Source organism: Aulostomus chinensis, chromosome 4, assembly GCF_037954235.1.
Source record: "Aulostomus chinensis isolate RoL2024-O1b breed Wild chromosome 4, RoL_Achi_v1.0, whole genome shotgun sequence".
Classification (NCBI taxonomy): Eukaryota; Metazoa; Chordata; class Actinopteri; order Syngnathiformes; family Aulostomidae; genus Aulostomus; species Aulostomus chinensis.
Window position 1 is genome coordinate 19,606,617 of NC_141323.1, and position 23,721 is coordinate 19,630,337.

At 42.0% G+C, this 23,721-nt stretch overlaps 1 protein-coding gene across 2 annotated transcripts in view; it reads left to right on the forward strand.

The window, feature by feature from the left end:
- Positions 1 to 23,721, forward strand: part of gpr85 (G protein-coupled receptor 85) — a 46,963-nt gene that overhangs the window by 19,729 nt on the left and 3,513 nt on the right. Inside the window, exon 3 of one of the 2 annotated variants that reach the window (XR_015112600.1) lies at positions 17,463 to 17,487. The exons of the other annotated variant lie outside the window; for it this stretch is intronic. The gene's annotated coding sequence lies outside the window, so the exon portion shown is untranslated. Of the gene's footprint in view, positions 1 to 17,462; positions 17,488 to 23,721 lie in introns of those variants that run through there. 2 annotated transcript variants of the gene reach the window in all.

The following is a 23,721-nucleotide window of genomic DNA, read 5'->3' on the forward strand; positions in this document are numbered from 1 at the left end:
CAAACAAACTTGCAACTTGCTGGGATGTTCTGATGATCTCCCGAGACAAGATCCGGTATTTTTAAGAGTAGTGAGGGTTGACTAACCAACCTGGTGTTGAACATAGATCCATAGGGTAACAAACATGCTCAAAAACCACATCACCAAAGAACCAGACTCCTTGACGTGGCAGTGGCAGAGTACTTCTTCAACCATAGTGATATTGCTCCACCTCACATCCCACGTTCTACACGCCATCTTCCCTTGCACTTCTCAAACCCCCAAGGTGCCCCACGCACTTGTGCTTTCCCCATTTGTGGAATCTGTCATACAGGAGTCAACTTAACCTTGGGGTCTTTCATGCAGATCACACGCTGGGCACACCTCCAATTTCCTCATTACTTTTCGGACTCCATCCGGTTCTTGAACTATTGTTTGTGTTTGATTTTGTCCAAAATAAAACAAAATACAAAAAAACTTACGTTCTTAATCACTTGTGAACATTGAATTAATTTTGGTTTTAAATTTTCTTTTCAATTCAAGCTCATTTTATGAACTTAATTTCCGACGACAAGTTTAAAGCGTGTAAGTAGATCGGTAAGTCAATCCTATTCATCCAGATCTGCAACGGTATGAAAGCTTTCACCACAGTATAACAGAATTCTAGTGTACACCCGCAAAAAGCCTTCTTTAGCCTTTCAAACAAACTGTGCCTTTAAAGACATTTTTAAGCCTGCCTCCACAGCTGTTTGATCCTGATCCGATCCATCGAGCACAAAGTGGAAGCTGTTTGATTGTGGAGCAGCCGCCATCTATTCCCACCCTGACCGCAGACACGCAGGTTACAGTGTCCCTGTCTGCCTTATCTCTCGCAGCACCGGCTCCGCTTCAGACCCACGGCTTGAGCCCAGCCTTTGCTCAAGATAAACCTGAAAATAGACCACTCTTGCTGACAGCAAGGCAGCGCTAGATAAGACTGTTGTAGCCACAGCTTCGAGGTAGAAAAAAAAAGGGGGGGGGGGGGTAAAAGGGATGTTGTTCAGGAGAAAGATGGTATGCAAAATGCTGCTCTGACAAATGTAGGGTGATGACATTGTTTGTGTTCGCCCTTTGACCCTCTTGTTCAACCGCAGATATGGATAAAGGAATGAACAAATCAGCCATTTTCTCGCAGTTGAGCCTATTGATTGTGTTCATTGACCAATGTACTTGACGTCCTCGCCAATTTGGTTATCGCAGCTTACACAGATAAGAAAATTACCTCGCTCGATGTGCACACCTGTATGTTTATGTCTCTGGATGCTTATAAATGTTCAGCAGCAGCATATTACTCTGCCTCTTCTAGATGGCAAAAGTGCATCTATAATGGTTTTCCTCCGTTGGCATGCAGGAGCCAATCAATAGCTGTGTGTCTTAGTAAATTAGATCCTGTAGACAAGAGGCAGTAGTCAGCAGAGACATCCCAAAGTAACCCCTTGCCTGGTTAGTTCATTCTCCATTAGACAGCGGCCAGTAGTAATTGAATTGGCCTGTACAAGCTCAGGGCTTGGCCTCCTCCTTTTTGCCTTTGACAGCAAATATCCAGGTCTGATAACTCTATAACCCAGCCAAGAGCCGCTGGATGAGTGTTATTTAATGGGTTCAGAGATAGCAGAAGGGTTCTCTTAGGGCCTGTGTCCACCAAAGCACTTTTTCATGAAGTCAGGATATCTTTTGAATACACAATACAAACAGCAGCGCCATGACAAAGGGCTTTTTCTCATCCCCCAAGACATGAAAAATGTTCAACTTTTGGTAAAACACCGCGTGTGTCATTGTCACTTTTGATACAAATGGCAAATCCCATCGGTGACGCACAACCATCAAACATATTTTCATGTTGTGCATTATTCTCTGTGCCTGATTCTACAGCTTGATTGATCAATGTAATCCCTGCAATGAAAACCTCATGCAAAATACCAGAAATTCAAAGTGCAATCATTCTAAGAACGCTGCGATAACTGTGTCTAACTTCTAGTTTGGTAGAGGAAAAAAAAACTGCCGCAAAATGTAACGAATCCAACAAAAACAGCAGTTAGGTTGCCACGGGTCACAATTACAGTACATAGGTGAAACACATTACTTTTGTATCTCTTGAAATAGAAAATTGGATTTATCAAAATGTTTCCTCATCTACAAAAACGTATGGATCACGCAGAGACCTGTGGGTCTGTCCTCTTACCATGTGTGGTTCAGTGTTTTTTTTTTTAATCCAGAGCAAAGAAAAGAGGGAGGACTTCAGCTGATCATAGCGAGAGTTTCGCCTCCAAAGCACTGGCTTGCATTCTCATCAAGGTGTTACAGAAGGGCACCTACATTTTTAGCAGGGAAAGAGCACAATAGTGAGCACAGGCATTTACATCTGCAGCTACGTGTACCCTATTTTTTGCTCTGCCTCCTTTACTGTATCTCATTTTTTGAGACCCACATGTATGCTGAGGGTCCTTGGGACTGCTTTTCTCACTGCAAAACCTCTTAATTCATCCATGAATCACTTGTGTGATATGACTAGACAAATAAATGACCAACTTTCTGTGCTGGCAGATTTAATATGACGTGTCTATCTTGTCTCGTTATTTGGGGTGAAATAAGTCGTAGTGGCAATGATAAGATGCAAGCTAATTACCCGCTGGGGGCCAATTGATGACAAAGCCATGCCTCAATGTAGAGAGAGATAGAGAGAGAGGTGCTTGCTCATATAGAAAATTTGCACATCAAGAATTTTTGAAGGGGATTGCTGATGATGAGTTTTGGGGCCTCACTGTTCAAACAGTTATACACTAATATTAAGCATTCAAAGCACAGAAGCTAATTAGGACACCATTAATATCCCCCTGACTCCCCCCAACCCCCAGCCTTAATATTCTACAACTTCTGTATCTGTTGCTAGCAGGCCAAAAATGCCATTAATTATTTTTTATCCATTAATATTGTTAGTCTCCTGAAGTACTTGCATTTACATAATTACATACATACAGAAACAACACAGGCTTTGAAAGTCATTTAGCACTGCAATTTGACTGTGTTGCTAGATTTTGGTGTACTCCAGCTGGGGCAAATACTTCCATTTACCTTGCTTTTTGTATTTATGCTGTTTCACGGCCATGTCTGTTTGACGCTGGGGGACAGATTTTCCCCTGCTGCATTGTCGTCCTCTATGTGTACACACCGTAACGTTTTTTTTTTTTTTTTTCGTTTTTCTAATATTACAATGTCCCATATTGTGCTAAGCACTTAATTTGTTCCAGAACGTTCTTCCGCAATGTAAGACGAAATTCTGGAAAACATTGTGCAAATGTTTGTTCAAGCAATACATTATAACGTTTTAATTCATGAAGCATTCAACAACATCCGCAAAACATCTTCAGAATGTTGCCAATAAAATACTTTTGTCTTAATAATAGTTCACCTTAGGCACATTCATTTCTATTATCAAAATCCCTAAACTGTTGTTTGTGTCAGGCGGCGCGGTGGTGCAGTGGTTAGCACTGTCATCTCACAGCAAGAAGGTCCAGGGTTCAAGCCCCGGCTCAGGCATGGGATCTTTCTGTGTGTGTGAGCGATATCATAGCTTCATGAGTATTCCGTTACAAATCATGCGAACTATGAACGGAGTATTTTCCTTATGCAACTGCGAGTGTCTTTCTGTGACAAAAACATTTACTGGTGTATGTAGCCATAATCCTACGTGACACGGGCAGTCAAGGGGAAGAGATTGGAAGGCTCGGAGAGAGAGAGAGAGAGAGAGTGAGTGAGTAAAACGCTTAGATTCAGATAATGCTCCCACTTAAATGGCCCCTGAAAAAAAATGGGCGGGGGACCCCATGAACTCTGTCGAAGGGAGCTGTGACGCCTTTTGTCTCACTGCTTCTAAAAATTCATTGAATTTTATTCTCTTCATTTGATCCACTTTGTTCGGTTGCAAAGCTACTACCTGAACCTTTAGAGACAGTTGGCCAAACAGAGATTAAAGTGGAGCACCATGAGGGAACACAGTTAATACTGGAGAATCTCTCTGTCAGAGAGGCTGTGTGGGAGTTTGATTTATCACGTCTGGGGGAAGTGGTTCAATGTGTTCAGACAGCAGACTTTGAGGATGAAGCCATGGTAGCTTCAGGCCAGGTGATTATTTCCTGTGTACACCGTAATACAACAGTGTACCTGTGTCAGTAGTCATCCACACTATGTAATGTAGAATAATTCATAAATAACCAACAGTACTTAGCAAACATTTTCAGTCATGTCCATTCAGTCATATTCATCTGTATTTTGTCAGATGGAAACTAACAATTTCTGGCAGCATGGGGATGCAGTGGTTAGCACTGTCACCTCACAGCAAGAAGTTTCAGGGCTTGAGTCCCGGCTTGGGAACGGAATCTTTCTGTGTGAGTCTGCATGTTCTCCCTGTTCCTGCGTGGGTTCTCTCTGGTACTCCAGCTTCCTCCCACAGTCCAAAGACATCAAGAGGGGACGAGGCTGATTGATACTCTAAATTGACCGTAGGTGTGACTGTGAGTGTGAATGGTTGTCTGTCTCTATGTGTTGGCCCTGCGATGGACTGGTGACCTGTCCAGGGTGAACCCCGCTTCTCGCCCGAAAGCCGCTGGGAAAGGCTTCACCCCCCCCCCCCGCCACGTCCCTTAACAGGATAAGATAAGTGGACAGATGGATGGATAATTATGATGTTGTCAAGCTTCGTGAAGAAAAACTATTGAGTGTTGATTTTAGCAAAAAAATAATGGTACCTTTAACCGGGGAGAAACAGAAAAATCTGATTGATATTTATCCATCCATCCATCGTCATCTTCCGCTTATTCCTACACATTAAGGGTCGCGGGGGGGCTGGAGTCTATCCCAGCGTCAACAGGCGAGAGGCGGGGTTCACCCTGGACAGGTCGCCAGTCCATCACAGGGCCAACATAGAGAGACGAACAACCATTCACACTCACATTCATACCTACGGTCAATTTAGAGTATCAATCAGCCTCATCCCCAATTGCATGTTTTTGGACTGTGGGAGGAAGCTGGAGTACCCGGAGAGAACCCACGCAGACACGGGGAGAACACGTAAACTCCACACAGAAAGATCCCGTGCCCGAGCCGGGACTCGAACCTGGAACCTTCTTACTGTGAGGCCACAGTGCTAACCACTGCACCACCGTGCAGCCCCGATTGATATTTATATCCTTCTTAATTACCAGGCATCTCTTTTGGGCATCCTTCCATCTCCTAGTCCCTCTCTCTCTACATTCCTCTTTGACAATTGAAACCTCATTGCGGGAATCTTCTGCCATCCATTCCAAGCTGCAAGTAATGGATTGAGCGCTAGACCTGATCTGGCTATGGATGAGCCAGCCTCGTAGGTGTTTGAGTGGGTGTTCAAATGAATTTTCAGAGGCTTGCCTAGAATAACACACTTTGTCTCCGGGAGCGTGAGCATTATCTTCACAACTCCTCCATGTTCACTGTCAGTACATAGTCCCACAACTGCGGCCCCATCCTCTCCTTCAAAGACGATCCTCTTTAAAGAAAACAGTGGCATGCCGGTTTCTAGGTGTCTAGAAGGTTAGGGGGCATTTTAATATATATTTAGGATGGTCCTCCTTAGCGCGCCATCAACCCAGCAGTGCTGCACACCGCTCTCACCTTGTTTTTTTAACAATAGGACAAAAAAGATCAAAAGGATAACATCATGCTACTAAAATAAGAAATTGTCTCAGCAAGTATGTCCTTAGGGGTGAGTTTGTAAGGTATTTTTCTCCAAGTAGTCTTATATGCCTTCACAGAGACAGACTCCAAAAACCACAGGGTCTGCTCGCGCATACCTGGAATTCAATATAAACTAACATCTGGTAATGCATTATGGATGGAGAAGAAATGTATGTAATCGGCCTGTCTCCTGACTCTCACCAGGGGATGTTATTTACAGCCTTGTAGAAATATGCTTTCAATCATGGCTAGTGAAATTTACAACATGACGTGTGTGGCATTATATGTCGCGATGCACAGTACTGTATTATTCTGAGTGTCTGAAAACTATTCTGGAGGAATGTTGTGGTATCTCATTTGTAAAATCTAAGGACGATTTTTCCCGATCACCATTTGTACTTTTTTTTTTTTTTATATATCATGACTGTTTTTACGACTGCACTCCCATTTAAAATGTATCTGCTTGAGAAACGCTGAAACTCAAACAACCTGACTGTACCACAGCAGCCCTTGTACTGTACGTGTACACTGAGACCTCTTTTGAAGAAAAAAGACAAGTTACAGGATACAAGAACTTTTCACCCGATGGCAAAAACAGCTTGACCAGACCAATGAATGTATCCATTCCCATGGGTAAAGTAACACATGATTTATGATTCTAATAAAAAGCTGTTTTTCAGCAGCTGGCCACCTGAATAGATTCCATTATGAACAGGATAATGATGACGAGTATTGGTAAAAAGGGACATGGCAAGAACCACATCCCTGCGCCCACACGATGAATCGTATCGAGGAGATGTATCGTCAATAGATATTCAGTTCCTCCACCAATAGAACCTAATTGTGTCTCGAACTTTGGAACTTTGACTGAGAAAGAAGGTGTCGAGTCTCATACGGGAAGTGGCTTGGTCGCCAACTGGCCCCTGCTTGGGCTTTGCAGCCTTGCCTCATCAGCCACATCAGTATTTTTTTTAATATTTTTTTTTATTTCAAAATAATATGACAGGAGCTCAAGTTGGAATAACTTTGTTTCCAAGTGCTAGATTAAATACTTCTATGTCCATGTTTCCATGTTTCAGTGACAATCTGTATTTGGGGAGTGATCCCCATTTGGGGTGAATGGGTGTGAGAAAGAGAGACTGTGGGAGTACAGTGACTGCCTTAAGGCAGCAGCCACCACATTGTGGTTGCTGAATATGGGGTCAGACACCTGTTTTTTTGTTGTTGTTGTTTTTTTGCCAAAATTAATTATGAAACGGAGCCAAGTGCATGTTATTCTGCACACGACTGACATTAGAGGCCAAGGCCAAAGACCTCTGAAGAGACAGAATGAGGCTGGTATCTACAGTAAGAGAGAGATGAACAACAAGATCTCCAGCAGAAGAAGTCATGGAGGTTATGAGTCCTTGTTAACTTTAATAGACTCTCTCGTGATGGTGAATGGGAGTCTAATAGACTTTTTCTAATGTGTGGTTTGCTCTGCGGTTGCTGCAGCTCAATTAAAATAGCTGGTGAGAGCCATTTAAGTGTAATGAAATATTCATTTCATAGGCAGTCGACTGTATGTTTAGACAACTTAAGAAGTAAACATTATATGTGAGATGGAGGTAATTTTAATATATCATGAGCTATGTGGGCTTTTACCACATTAGCTCTTTGAAGCTCATTCACTTTAACCATAAGCCACCTTCCATCTTTCATCTCACACACAGTCTTAAAGAAAATACAGTTTCAACAATGAATAAATTCATACAAGAAAGGAAAAAAGTACATTTATATGACATTATCCCTACATATTCCTCAGTATGTTCCTTTTCAGATCAAATATATGAATTCCTAACTCCTTAGTTTGCATATGCCTTACCTTAAGCCAGGAACTATGGAAAATAAACAGGAGAGAGAGTGTTTGGCTATTAACTCCATGTGTTAACGGGCAATCAAGCCCGAACCTGCATTCATCAATGTCACAAACTCCACCTGACCATCATGTCAGGCAAAAACTTTGATAAACTATCAGCCAGCTGGCCTTCTGCGCTGCAGAAATCATTCAGTGTTACATTCACCATTGGTGTGATGTTATGCAATGCGGATAATTGCACTCATTCAAATTTTTGTGGAAAATTCCCCAAATGAGTGATTGAGATGACTTTAGCTTTACAAATGACGTAGAGCACTACACCCATGACAAGAATGTAAATGTATTTTCCATAGATTTGAATGGCAAAAATGTTCAATCGACATGCATGTATTATAGAGTATATATCCTATTCATGAATATTTACTCGAGCATTGAGGGAATAAATCAAGAGTTTTTTGGAAACAACCGATTCAGATGTCAAGCAGCCCGCATTGGATCCCGCTCAGAACCAGGATCAACTCATCGAGGTTGACACTAAGATTTGACCTTAAGGTCTCTACATGAGCACTCACCAATGTTTCACAATCTCAATCAAAACTTAAATCTCCCTTGGATGGTTATGACTTTACGGTTAGCTAGAAAGCAGGTAGGTAGCTCCACCAAGAAGAAAAACATCTCCAAAAATGAATCATTCCTCATGTGGTATAACGTATCTTTCTACTGCTATAATCAAAATAGTTTTTGAGAAATCTTGACAAACCCGCGCGCGCGCGCGCACACACACACACACACACACACACACACACACACACACAAAGCATCCACAAAGTACCCAGTTTTAATCATATCAAAATATATAGATTTTGTTTGAACCTTTCATATCATGCGTTCCTACATTTTTTTTTTTTCATGGTGATATATCTGGTACTTTCCGAGAAACCTGCAAAATTGTCACGTTTAATGCGATTTGAAAAAACCCTGGATCTGCTACTATGTTCTTATCTGCTCGGAAAATGAAGACCGTCTTCTTTTGTTCACGCCCCATCCTCCCATTAATCCTGTTTGTGACTTGTCTTGACTCGTTTTTAGTTTTCAATAAATATTCAATATGAAAGTGTGACAATTTTCATTTCCCTTTCCAGCGGAACTGCCTTTTTCTATCATCATGGTTTTTATTGAGTCCTGAAAAAAGGGACTTGGTTGGCTTTGCAACACCTGGCACAAATAAATACATGCAATGCTTGGGGGGGGGGGGGGGGGTGATGGAAAAGAGGGAAAGTTGGAAACTTTCTGTTGCTGCTTAAAGTTTCAAGAATATTCGTTCAGAAATACAAACTTCAACTGACAACATAATCGCCTGGGAAGAGGTTATTACTTTTCAATGCGAGGAGTCAGAGTATGAAGAGATATTCTTTCTCTCTTTTTTTTCTTTTCTGAATGGTGTGTGTGTGTGTAAACTTCATCTCCCACTGTCTTAGATCCTCTCATACAATCCAGTGTGATCCAGATCAACATGCCGTGTTATTCCGACTTTGCAGGGGTGAATAATTTTCAGTTTTGATCATCACTGTCTGAACGGTTAATTTAACAACATGTTGTAGCTTGTGCAGCTTGTAGTTTTCAATGGTATATGCTGCTGGATACTTTTTTCCTATACTAGGAATTGGATTTATTGATGCATTCATTCAAAATAGAGACGAATCAGTGATAAGATGTAGTTCTGGGTTTTTGAATTTAGTGTACAGCATAATCATGCTTGTAGGAAAGGAGAGATTTTATTTTTGCAAGCACCGCAAGTTAAATTTGGATTAACGACATAATTTGGACAGCCTACGAACAGATCTGTGATAAAAAAAAAATTTAATTAAAAAAAAATTGACAAAGGGAAACAATGAATAATTGAGTGGCAAAAACAATTCATTAAGTCACTTACAAGTTGGATATTAATCTTGTGCATTCAAATTGCAGTACAATTGTCTTTCAATCTTTTTGACCATTTTTAAGGTTTAAACAATTGAAAAGCCAATAATCGCTGGTCCACAAAACCAGTCACACAACATGAACGGACAAAGAATATTTAATAAAATGAATTTTTTTTTTAAAAATTGCAGCAGCTGTCAGTCTTCATCACTATCTCCAGGAAATGGATCCAGGGTGTCTGGAAGATGGACCCCTGTGTCCAATTCATCCTAAAAGAAAATGATGAGATGCCGCAAATGTCAAGCTATTTCAGCCTTTATTAAATTATTACAAAATTAAGAGGAATGAAAGACCTAAGTCGGACAGATTTTCAGTCCTGTGGCTTATCACAGAAAAATTCTCAAAGAAGACAAAGTGCGTCACATCACAAATGGGTCCCTGAGGTTCCAAGTGTGGAGTGTGGGTTACACAGTGAGGATACTTAGCTGCATCAGCAGAGTTATGCATGTCTGTATGAAACTGGGGAAAGTGTCTGGTAACACTAAGAGTTAACCCCCGGTAAGTTACCTGGGGCACGATTCACTGCAGTAACTAAAGAGTGATGGCGGGAATCGTGAACCATCACACTGTCACACGACAGCAGCCGCAGAGAAACTGACTATTCTGTCTTGAAAAAGTCACCCCCCTCCCCTTTTGTCACTGTCTGACAGTCATGTCTCATACCGCCCGAGGAATGTCCCAAGTGTTCGAGAGAATTTCGTCTTCCAGTGAAATTTGTTCCATCCAGGGTATGAGCTTGTCACACTCTGAGGGAGGTTGTCCCTCTAAATATCATCGTTCACACCTGGAGGTCACAGGTTCTGCGCTGTCAAATCAAAACATGTCAAAAAGTGGAGACGCCGGCTCAAAATACCATTAGTATTTCATCATTAAGTCTATAATATGTGCTCAACTGTCAATTTGCATAGCGAGTCATGCCCAGCCGGAGGGTGGCAACGCAGCTCGTCTGTCTCCCTGTGTATTTGTTGAAGGACGGGAAATAGTTGACAGGGAGGTGTGAATGTCTTATCTGTGATTAATTTAGCTCTTCCTGTGGCAGTGATCATAATGGTAACAGTGAATGCCATCTTGATTCGATTCAGACAAACAATTCCCCGCTTGAAAACGGGTTTGTTGTTCACAGCGTAAGCGGTGGGGTTTATTGATCTGACTTGCTGTCAGGACAGGCAGTGGTGCTAAATTAATTTTGTCAACCTTTGTTCTCTTCTCCTGTATTGGATATGTCAAGTCAAGTCAAGTCAATTTTATTTATGTAGCGCCAAATCACAACAAAAGTTCTCTCATGACACTTTACTAGTAGAGCAGGTCCAGTACCACACTCCTTCAATGAATTGACACCCAACAATTCTCCATCAGCAAGCACACCAGGCTCAATGGCGACGAAAAACCTTCCTTTTAACAGGCAGGAACGTCGAGCAGATCCAGGGGGACGGTCTTCCGCTTTGACCGGTTGGAGGCAAATGTGCTGCCAGTGGTGTTGAAAGTTGATTATTTTGTAGCTTCTCACCTGAAAGATTCACCATCACACAAGTAAGGCTGGATCCAAATTCCTTGAAGAGGAACAGTGCCAGGTCTTTGGTCCACGCCTCGTAGCCACCAACGTCGGGCTGTCTTCCTTCTCATGTTGTTGTCGTCTTTGAAAAAGTTGTTTTTCACAGAAAAATAGCTTGGAGGAAGATAAAGATGTAAAATGTTCATACACCGATGCACACGTGCAGAGTAAACCGGCCATGATTTGATTTCCAGGTGAAATGGTTTTGTGTGTATTGGTCTGTAGTTCACCAGTAATTCAAGAATTGTGGGTTCAACAAACACCTGCGGGGAGTTAAATTTCAATATCTATTGCTTTAATGATAGAACATCGTAGCCTGTATATGTGGTTGCTCATATTCATTTTCCCACCATCCCGCACTGCACGCACGCGCGCGCACACAAACACACACACACACACAGCAGTTACGCCATGCATGGCTGGTCTCCTGTCTTGCATACACAGACTAAAACCTATGTTTAATTTCCATTCTCCTGCCGCTTCAGCTGCCCCGTGAATTATTAATGTCCGACGGCGGCAGCAGTAGTTCATTTTTAAAGCTCTGTATTTGTGTCGGATGAAAAGAGAGGCAAGCTGAAATCGTATAATAGCTGTAGAGGCAGAAAATGTAGAGCAAGAAAAAGATGTTTAATGGGGGGGGGTCATCTTTACCGTTTGTCAAGCCAGATTAACACAAGGTGAAGAAGTATGAAAGACTGAACCTGCCATGATGTAACTAATAAATAAACGCAGAAATGCAAATACAACATCGGATAATTGTGTAAATCTTATGAATATAAGAGCATTTTATTGTCATTATTATTACTATAATTAGTATGAGTGGTCATGGTTGGCACTACAGTATTAAATGTTATACTTAGTATTTTCCCTTAAAAATGATTATATCCACCGAGTGTGTCTTCCTGGATATTTTTTTCTTCATTTATTTCGTTTTTGTATTTATTAATTTGGATAATATTTAGATATATTTATTTTTCATTTCTCTGCTTATTTTTCTTTTCAAATGAACACATTAAATAATGGAGCTTTTCCATCCATCCATTTCCTTCCGTTTATTCCTCTTAAGGGGGGGCTGGAGCCTATCCCAGCGGCTTTCAGGCGAGGGTTCACCCTGGACAGGTCGCCAGTCCATCACAGGGCCAACACATAGAGACAAACAACCATTCACACTCACAGTCACACCTACAGTCAATTTAGAGTATCAATCAGCCTCGTCCCCTCTTGATGTCTTTGGACTGTGGGAGGAAGCTGGAGTACCAGAGAGAACCCACACAGGAACAGGGAGAACATGAAGACTCCACACAGAAAGATCCCGTGCTGGAGCCGGAATTCGAACCCGGACCCGTCTTGCTGTGAGGCCACAGTGCTGACCACTGCACCACCGTGCCACCATAATGGAGCTTTTTCTACATTTATTTATTTAGTCATTAATTTAGCACTTTACATTAAGACAGCTTTAGTTCTCATGGAATGTTGGGGGTGGTAGGAGCAGTGTGACACTGGAGGGAAGAAGGGAAATAAGAAGAGGAAGGTGTGATGCTGCTCAAACGGGAGCAGACCCCCCCATGTTTGTAAAGCTACTCTCATTTCCAAGTGGCTCCTTTTGTCCGGCTGCACGGTCCAGGGGCATAGTGACCAATACCCTCCACACACACACACACACACACACACACACACACACACACACACACACACACACACACACACACACACACACACACACACACACACACACAATCTTCTCTTCCCTCTCTCGCCTCTGTCATTCTACTGAAGCCTTGTGTATGAGGGGAAATGTTATATTTAGCTGAGGTTAGTATTTTTGCTTGTTCACTGGAAGCACAACTGCCCTTGGATAGCAGCCAGAACACTGCAGCATGCCCCCCCCCCCCCATCTCCCTCTATTACTCCCTTCTTCTCCTCTTGCTCGTTACCATTTCACTGTATTCGGCTGTCGCCTTCCCTCCCTCTCTTCCGTATCTGTTGTAAACACAGCACAAACTACAGCATAAACAATTCCAGTGCTGGCAAAACAACCTACTCCTGCAGCAAATAAGAGAAATTTATCGTGACAATCTTGAAATGTTGAAGAAAAAATGTTCAATTTAAACTTCTTGGGGGAGGTTGGGTGGGGGGTGAACTATGATGCGTCTTGCTTGTGTCTGGATAAATACTATTAAACATGGAATTATTATAGAATCATTCCTCTGCTGAGCTGAAAATGTTTTGCTGTTCTTACCCCCTCCCTTAAAAATCTCTCTCTGATTCATGTTACTGGCAACAAAGCGATCGTGATGGGAGAGTGGGAGCCATAATGATGCGGAGCACTTGGTGTAAAAGCTCAATATTACAAAGTGTAAATGTGTTACTGACCTATATTCTCAGGCTGCATATAGAAACCAATCCCATGAACCAGATCCCTCCAGTATCAGCCCATCCATCTGCATAGAGTCTCACTCCCCAGAGCCCAGTGGGAGGTAATGCTGCGTTGTTTTCAATGTGGTGACAGGTGGAGCCAGACTGGGAACATGATTCATGGTTAAATTCTCACAAAGTGATTCTTTGTGCCTTCTCACATTTCCCTTGGGTATACTATCATCTATATGTTTGTGTGCGCCTGAATATGTATGCGTGTGGGTTTATCCGATAAATAACTCATCAACTTAATTGCATACTTGGAACAATGGTTCTGAACAATGCCAGTCCCAGGAACTGTGACCCTTCAGATTCATTGCATTATATTGGTAAAATCTGCAATTTCAATGTAGGTGAGAGGTAACTTCAGATATAAATTTTTGTTGAAATGCCTGAATTCATGCTATGTTTATATGCACAAATGTTTGTACACATGATAGCATTGTAGCCTGAAGGCTGTTTGTAAAGCTTTCTCCTGACATTTACTATGTGCCTTTTGTATTAGTTAAGTCTTTGCAAGCCTGGGTGGTGGCCAGTTACGAGAGGTGCAGAGTAAATGTCAGCAGCAAGGAGTAATAGATAGTCATCAGGCCGCGTTTCCTGTCTTAAAGACTAAATTGAGGGTTAAAAAAGTTCTACATGTGTAAGAACATTTAATATTTAACAATGCGGCCCATTAGTCATTTCTGCATCGCCCGAACTATGGCGCTTTGTTTCCACGTAGATTTGTCTGTTGTCCGTAATTTTTTGAGCGGGACTGCAGCACTCTTGGTATGAGTACATCATGGATACACAGGTGTATGTGCAGGGACAGGGTTAACATGCGACTCCTTCAGATCCAGTATCGTCCAAAAAGTGTTTTGTTTTGTTTTTTTCTGAAAAAAAGTTATTCCCATCTGTTGAAGTGTACACAGGTTGTTAAAGCTGTAACCCCCAATCTTTATTACAGTACAGTTTCCAAGTGTAGTCAGAAACCAGAAATAGAGCCTGCAGGTAGACAAAATTATGAGTCATGAGCTTGATCGCAAAGTTAAAATCATTTCTTTTTTACGTATGCTACCCATTAATTGTTTTAAAGTATATTTCCAAATGTACATATAGACAAGAATATTAAGCTGTAGCAGTATGGATAATACAGCTTTAACAGGCACTCAAGCAGACAGGAATTCCTTTTGGGAAAGAATAACTTTTCGGCATGACAAGGGCCCTTCCCACAAGCCAATAAGTAGCTTCTTAGGGCTGCTAGGGAGCCCCCAAACTCATTCATCATATGCTGAATGTCCTCTGACCTGTCAACTGGGTTATCTACAAATGAAGCACACATCATCATCACCCCTTTCATCATAGGGCAGCATAGCAGCAAACAAATCTGGTCAAAAAACAAAACCTATGGCGATGGCAGCTTTTTTCCATGTTGATTGGACAGGAGTGAGGAGAGCAAGCGAGAAAGCGCTTGCTCAAGAACGCAAACAACAGAGAAATTAGGTCAAGCGTACCTGTGAGTATTTGTGAATCAATCAATCAATCAACTGGAAGGTGAGCGGAGCGGTTCGATGCAGATAAGGTAATTATCACAGCCCTGCTGTATCTGACAAGGTGGAATTCTTTTTAAAAATTGATTTTAATTTTATTTTGCAATTTCTTTTCAACTGGAGAAAAAGTCCACGAGCACATTTCAAAACAGGCAGACCATCTGTTGAGATGCTCCTTGGGTATGACCTGCCCTGACAACCGCAGACTACATGGCAGCATATAACCACAAGTGGTAAGAGGAATTAAATCCTTTTCTTTTGGGTTAGGGCCATCCTGGGAATTTCACCCAGGGAATTGTTAAAGGGATGATAATCAAAGCAAGGCACACGGGTTGATCCCACTGAGGGACAGGAGATGTGGTTCCAGTTTTAAAAATAATATGTATTTTATTAATATTAATGAAAACCCTATAAAGCCCGCATTCATACAGTGACAGAAGGGAGGGGGAGCCTTATCAGAAATGAAGCTTACCAGTGGAGATGAGTTGTTACAAGATGAGGAATCCAATGAAATTTTGTAAAATAAATAAATTAACTAAAATAATTAAATCACACGTGATAACCACACAAACTTCGGTGAAGGAACTCACAACCAAGAGCAGCTCAGCACACAAGAAGGAGGGGAGACTCCCACCCAGACACTAGCATCACCACATTTGGCTCTCTGCAACTGAATGGACAGGAGATGAAACCAGTGGGGAGCAAACAAAAGAACACAAATAGCAACAAAATCTAAGCAATAAAGGAAAACAATTTACTCAAAAAAGAATATCAATGAAACAAAGAATAGAAAATGAAAAAAATATAATAATTCAACCCACAGTAGGCCAGTTGCAGGGATTAGGCAAATCCCTATGCAGCTAAACCAGAAACTAAATTAAATGATATAAACAAAATTTTCAATTAAAATAAAACAAGCCAATGAAAGGAATATACAACAATTCCCCCCAAAAAATAATTATTGAAAAATTCACTAATCCAAATAATTGAAAAAGCTAAATAAATTAAACAAAATCAAACGTCCCACCCTAGATCGTGAACAATCAAAGAACTCAAGGGGAGTTAACCCCACAAACCGTTCAAACATTAAAATACAGATCCGCTGATATGAACGATGGCTGGTCAGTTTGTGTCAAGGGCGTGCAGACTTAAAATCAAGCTGCGAGGCAGCCAGGTGAGATGGCAGCAAGGCAGAGTGGAGCAGGAATGCGCAGCAGTAAAGGCAACACAAGGCCAAACAGGGTAAAGCCAAGCAAAGCAGGAGTATTTCTGGTGCTCTCTGACTTGATATCCCACCAGTCAGATCATTCCACCTGAAGTTGATTATTAAAAAAAAAGAAGAACTAACTACGTTCTGACTGATGCGGCTGAGTAGCAAAACCTACTCTGAGGCACACATACAGATCAGTTGCAACTGAAATCACTTGAGGGAAGAAGCAATCTTCTGCTCAAACAGCAGCAAAAATCAGCGGGCATCTGCATGCTGCACACACTTCGTAACAGGACTGCTTAAGGTAGCATTTATAAATTAAAAACTGATGTTTGCAAACAAGCTGCCGACACTTTCTTGCCACAGATAGTCATCACTAACATACTGTACCTGTATCTCAGGTGGCAAGAGGATAAAAGTGCAGCAACCAAGAAATATACAGGGTTCCATGTCCAGGAGCAAGACCAAACTGGCCCTCCTGCCATAATCTGGACCCTCCTTTTTGTATCATCACCCCAATGATTACTCAGTCAAGGCCAAATGCCAAACATTGTTCCAGGTTCTAAAAGAACAGAGACAGCATTAGACACAGGACTACAGTTCAGACTCCCATGTGCCAGTTCTCCCATGGATCTTGGGAGATGATGAACTTTGGAGTGCTGACCTGCATTCATATCGTCCCTTCAGTGATGTCAAGGGAGGTGACTGGTTGCACAGTCCGATGGGCAAATGGAAAATCCACCATCACAGCAGCAGGAACCACTGCAAGATCTGGCCCAGTGGGGACTGGGTCTGAAAGTGGGAGCCACTGGGCGGGAGTCTGTCACACTGTCATAGTTTGTGAGGGGGTCTCATAAGGCGCTTCTTGTGTCAAGACTCACATGAAAGGAGAGAACGAAAAAGGGCGCAGGGCATTCCCCAGGGAATTATCTCAACCCCCTGCCTTTAACAGTGTACAGTGCACTTGTTCGGCCTTGGTCTGGTCATCTGCAGGTGCAAATTTGTATACTAAGCCTCCCTTCTTTGGCACTTGAATAACTTTATAGACTACAGCACTCCAACATCTTTTATTTTATGACGCCCTTTCGCATAAAAATCCCTCAACAGCACTTACTGGCTCTCTTCCAGAGGGGACTCTCGGACATGCTGATCATGATTCCTCTTTCTGTGCTCTGCTGCCACCAACAGATCCCGAACTCAACCCACCAGGAAGTCAGCTGGGAGCCACGATTCCTGCCCAAACATCAGAAAAAATGGGGTGTCACCAGTAGCCTTATTGGGAGTGGTGTTATATGAAAACAGGACCTGTAGAAGACAACAGTTTTAGTCCCCCTTCTGTGGGCAGAGAGAGTATGCAGCAACTTGGCCCAATTAAACTGTTCACATTGGCCGTTTCCAGCTGGATGTTATGAAATCATGCAGGATTTCTGGATGCCATAGAGCTGCAGAGCTGCTGAATCATGGGGCTCACAAAGTTTTGGCCCTGGTTTGAATGTATGCAGGCTGGGACCTCCAAACTTTGATAACCAATCTGCTGCCAGAACCTAAATCTACTTACTGAGCAAATCAGTCATGACAAAGACATTCTCCAACCCATCTCAAGTGGGTTCCAAGAGAGTATAGTCAATGGCTAGAATCTCATTGGGCCCTAGGCAAGCAAATGTCCTATGAAGCATGAGCAGCTGGTTGGGTGCCTTTGGCAACTTAGCCCCTCTCACATCTACAGCACCAAAGCAGCGCACCTGAAGACATGCTGGGACAGTGACACCACTTCCTGAGTAGTTCTAGCAGTCTTTAAGCTCTTTGGTGGTAACCAAGGCCACAGTGTCCTGGGCCTAGTGGTACCAAGCAACTTTCTCCGGAGTCCCTTAGGATAACTTACCCTGAAAGGCCTCCTTCTTCAGTCAGACTGCCTCCCTTACCACTGGTATCCACCCATCAAAGTCCCTAGGACCCCAAGGCCACAGCTCCAAGCTGCAGCTTAGGCAACAGAAGCTTTGAATCTTGCTTGCTCTGGTTGCATGCCAGAAAAGCTCTTCCCGAGGGGAGAGTTGAAGGCCATTCAAACAGGTACCTCCTTCAGACATTCCCAGTCACCCGCACCACTCAGCCCCTTTCTTAACCCCAGTGTCCAAGACATATTTCCTCAGGTCTGATGAGACAATAATGAAATTGATCATCGACCTTCACCCAAGGGTGCTCTGGTACCAAGTACACTCATGAACATCCTTATCTTCAAATATTGTGGTTTTTATGGACAATACATGACTTGTACAGAGATCCAATAAAAAAAAAAAACACCATTTGGAGTCAGATCAGGGAGACCATTCCTTCTAATCGTGCCACTCCAAGTGATTCTGTGGTTGCACACGTGTGGGTTGAAATGCCCCTATAGGACTATGGAATCCCCTCTGGAGCCCTGCGAGGGACTTAATTCAGGGTTTTCTGTTATTTCAGACTGCAAAACTTAAAGGATAAATGGGAAAATTTGTGCTAACTTTTCCAGGAACTTACTGATGCCACACTTCTTTACTTGGTCATCTCACTTTTTTCTGTAGAAGTTATTCTATGATGTTCCCATTCAGTTCAAAATGGAAGAAGAGTTTGATGACTTGGGCGTCTATACTCTTTGTCCAAGGTCTTTCAAAACACAATAAAATAAATCCATCCAATCCATCCATTTCCTTCCTCTTATCCTGTTGGGGGGGTGGGAGGGCTGGAGCCTATCCCAGCAGCTTTCGGGGCGTGAGGCAGGGTTCACCCTGGATGGGATGCCAAACGATCGCAGGGCCAACATATACAGAGAGATAACCGTTAACACTCACAGCCATGCCTACAGTCAATTTAGAGTATCAATCAGCCTGGTCCCCATTTGCATGGCTTCGGACTGTGGGAGGAAGCTGGAGTACCAGGAGAGAACCCACGCAGGCACAGGGAGAACATTCAAACTCTACAGCCGAGCCGGCCCTCGAACCCGGAACCTTGCCGTGGGATGACAGTGTTAACCACTGCACCAACGTGCCACCATTGAATTAAAAAAAAAAGTACCACATCCAAAACTAACTGATAGAGGAGCTTCTTAAACACACTAGGCATGATGCAGGATTCTATGGATAAGGAATGGTCTCTTGGACTCAAATACATTAGTAGACTTATTTAAAAACCAGTTGAAAAATATGAAGGCAATGCTGAAAGGCAGAAATGCTACAATGCTGCATGTCTTTTTTTAAGGCAGTGGGGCTCAAACATAGATGTCAGCTGGTGCGAAGAAAACAATCAACTTGACATGTATTTGTCTGACGAAAAACACAAAATCTTCAGGTCATGTAAAGAATACAAGGTGTAGCAGCAGGCTGACAACACTCATTAAAGACAGCAGGTACGACAAGCTAGGACACATACAGGAAGTAGCTACATTTTAATTTAGCTCAGGAAATACACTAAATTACAACTGTATCTCTTTTTTAAAACACAAAAAGTTAGTTGACTTTCTCTGTTTGGCGTACTCTTGACTGCAGTGCTCCACATTACACATGTAAACAAATCCTGCAGCTTCCCCACAGTAACCATTTAAATTATGCTATGACTAATTACTCAGGCTGGACTGAAATTTAATTTCAGTCAGATGGATATCCTGTTCGTGTTGGGAGATATCTTGTATGGAGTTTTTTTTTTTTTTTCCTTCTCCATATTGGATTTAATGAAACATTATTCACAGGCCATATATTTCTTCTAATCTAGTAGAAAAATTGTACAAATGATCCTCAGACCAATTTTCACAAAATCATAAAGACTTAGATTTTCAAAGCAGTTCATTCATCTTAGCCAATGAAACTCTATGATGCCTTCACACCAAAACAAGTTATATAGAGCCTGCATGAGGTATTGGAAAAATAAAAGAATAATAGGTTTCTCAAACTTGCTTGTCCAACCAAATCATGGACAAATATAAGTTTATTTGTCATACCAACCTTTTACCTGTTGACATGAAATTTGTTATCTTATAGCTACACTTGATCCAATCAAGTTTCCATGGCAACTGTATCTTGCCGCTTGCAGCTATATATTTTGTTTGCCGTTACCATATCAGTAGTGAGAGGTGCATCAGTCCTGTCACTTTTAATTGACACAAAAATCACAGAAACAGTATTTTTTTTACTGTTTATCCCTACCAATCTTCACCACATTTTTTTCAGCTACATTGGAAAATGGCAACAGTATTGATTGATTGATGGAGGAGCACAATCAGAAAAAATTCACACCACATGGCATCAGAAGGACTGTTTGTGTATCTCACAGTTTCTTGAGATCATTTCATTTCATGTAGTTACTTCTTTATCATATGATGCGTGCAACTGATATGTTTCCTCTACTTAACTGTTTAAGGTTTATAATAATGATGGTGCTTATCCTGATCTCACACTGTTACCACACCAACAAATAGGACCCTTTACATTTCCGACATCAGACGTAAAACCTCCTTTAATAATTTCCTCTAAAATTTTGCTGTTGAGCTTCATTTGCATTCGAAGCTGCACTGTCTGCCACTGCTGTTCCCTAATGATGCCTAAGCACGACGGGGAATAAATGTTTACAACAACACGACTGACTGCTCACACACACAACATCAATAACACACAAATCACATCGAGGTGAAGGCAGCCACCCACGTATAAACATTCACGAACACACACACACACACACACACACACACACACACACACTCACCCGCAAGGTATGTGACTGGTCAGGATTCAGAACCTAACCCTTAGTGGATGAGTCATTTATGGTGTCATTTGCTTGGACAGCAATTCAAACAAATGGCAGGAGAAAGGTACAAGAAAGGAACACACTTGTTTATAACCAATATAATAAACCATTTGAATGTTCTTTCTGTCAGATTGCATTTAATTTTATCTCTGACATACCAAAAATAAAATAATAATTCCATGTATGTGTGTGTATGTGTGGGGGGGGGGGGATATTAGTTTGGCACCATTTCCATCCTGCTCACTAATATTCATTCATTCATTCATCGTCTTCCGCTTATTCCTTTCTATTAAGGGTCATGGGGGGGGCTGGAGCCTATCCCAGCTTCTACAGGCGAGAGGCGGGGTTCACCCTGGACAGGTTGCCAGTCCATCGCAGGGCCAACATACAGAGACAAACAACCATTCACACAGCTGGAGTACCAGAGAGAACCCGCACAGGAACAGGGAGAACATGCAAACTCCACACAGAAAGATCCCGTGCCTGAGCCAGGACTCAAACTCAGAACCTTCTTGCTGTGAGGCGACAGTGCTGACCACTGCACCACCGTGCAGCCCCTCACTAATATTGACAATACATTTAGGCGCTCATGGCCTCTAGTGCTGTCTTAGACTTTACTCTAATTTTCTGGATATGAACCATCTATGAACCCCATTGCTAATGGGTTTTTAAAAAAAATTTTTTTTTTCGGAAATTCTTCCCTCTCCTTTCTATCTCCATTTATCAGAACAGTGGTTTACTAGCAAGCAGCTGTATGCCTTGTAGCTGTGTGGTGGTATACATAATGCTGCAGAGCCAGGAGAGTTTCACTGCGTCACTTAAACCGAAATGTCTTTTGTTCTGCTGAACTTTGCCTCAGCGTGCTGAGTTATTTCCTCCTCCTCAGCCCCCAGGGCACTGGCCAGCACTAAAGCAAATAGGAAGCCTAAAACTAGATGTGACTGAGATGACATTCAACTGTAGCCATGAAGGAGGATGAATACACACACAAGTTCATAACTATTTATGACCAATTCCCCATAGTTTACCAAATTTTAGATGAGTCATCTTAAATTCAGTCATTACTTTTTTTTAATGGCCCTTTTAGAGCAGTCTGTGAGCCACCATCAAAGATGCTCATAATCACATAATTTTGCATAAACAGTGTGGTTGGAAAACAGTGCTTTATTTCAATGAATTGATCACAGATGGACTGCACGGTGATGCAGTGGTCAGCACTGTTGCCTCACAGCAAGGAGGTTCCGGGTTCGAGTCCCGGCTCGGGCGTGGGATCTTTCTGTGTGGAGTCTGCATGTTCTCCCTGTTCCTGTGTGGGTTCTCTCTGGTACTCCAGCTTCCTCCCACAGTCCAAAGACATGCAATTGGGGACGAGGCTGATTGGATACTCTAAATTGACCGTAGGTGTGAATGGTTGTTTGATGGATGGATGATTACAGATAGCAACTAGTCTGCTTAAGGAAAAAAAGAAATTCACAGTAAAAGCGTGACATACGCATTTACCAAAATCAGTTTGAACAGAAGATTATCAAATGCTTGCCACGGCCAAAATTGTCATTCATTTTGATAAAATAATGAAATACAAAACAAGTAAGTAACTGGATACATTTTTTAATTCACTTGACAGTCCAATAGTAAAAAGTGATTCACACACACACACACACACACACACAAAAATGTATTGCCTACATTTTAAAAAAGGGATGTGCATATACTGTACAGAACTGGCAAAAGTGCACATTCATCATTCAAGACTCTGGCAAAATTTGAATCTCTGATTCAATCAATTACTCAAAGAAAAGAAATGCAGGCTCTTAAATGTACATCATGTATTTTTTCTGCTTTTCCTTCAGTATTAGCTTCATCCATGTCGTCACTCACTTGATGCTACTGCTCTGACACAGCATAGACAACACATTCTTAACTAGACAAGACACCACTTTGTGTTCAAGTGTCCCTTACATGACTCTGTTGTTCTTTTTATTTAGTGACTATGACCAATATGTTCATCAAGATCCTTCATCTTTCTCCCTCTTCCTTTCAATTTTTTTGGCGAGTTGCAACAAACCCATATCGCATTACTGCCCCCTATGTGGGAGATTGAAAAAAACATCTGCTCCTGAACAGAACTTTTCTGTTTCTCTTCTTACGCCTATCATTGTTGTTTTGTTGCATCAAAAGTCAATTTTGAGCCTGTTTATGAAGTAGAAAGAACATTTATTTGTGTGTTAAATGGAGGGAGAAAAAGTAAAACGTTCTCAAGAAAAAAATCAAGCACAGAGGAACCTGAACATTTTTTTAGCTTTTTTTACTACAAATATGGCAAACAAGCCTGGATGTAAAAATATCACGGCAGAGAAGAAAAAGCAAAAGAGCAGAAATTTTGCATTCTTTATGTTTCGGGCTTTTTTCAGGGAGCAGTGAGGGCTGCACCTCAACATGCTTATCACAGTCAACAGACAGTGACTGTGACACATGCTTTTGTCTCAACTGCTCTCATCCTCTCATTTTTTACCTCCACCCGCTTCCTTTTCAGTTCACCTCTATTATCACAGAACAAACAAACAGGTATCCTCCAATTAGTGCTGTCACACCCTCTGTAATGGATGGATATGCTATAACTATGTGACAAGAAAGGGTTGCCATTCTCTATGTGAACGTGTTGTGGTTCACCATGATG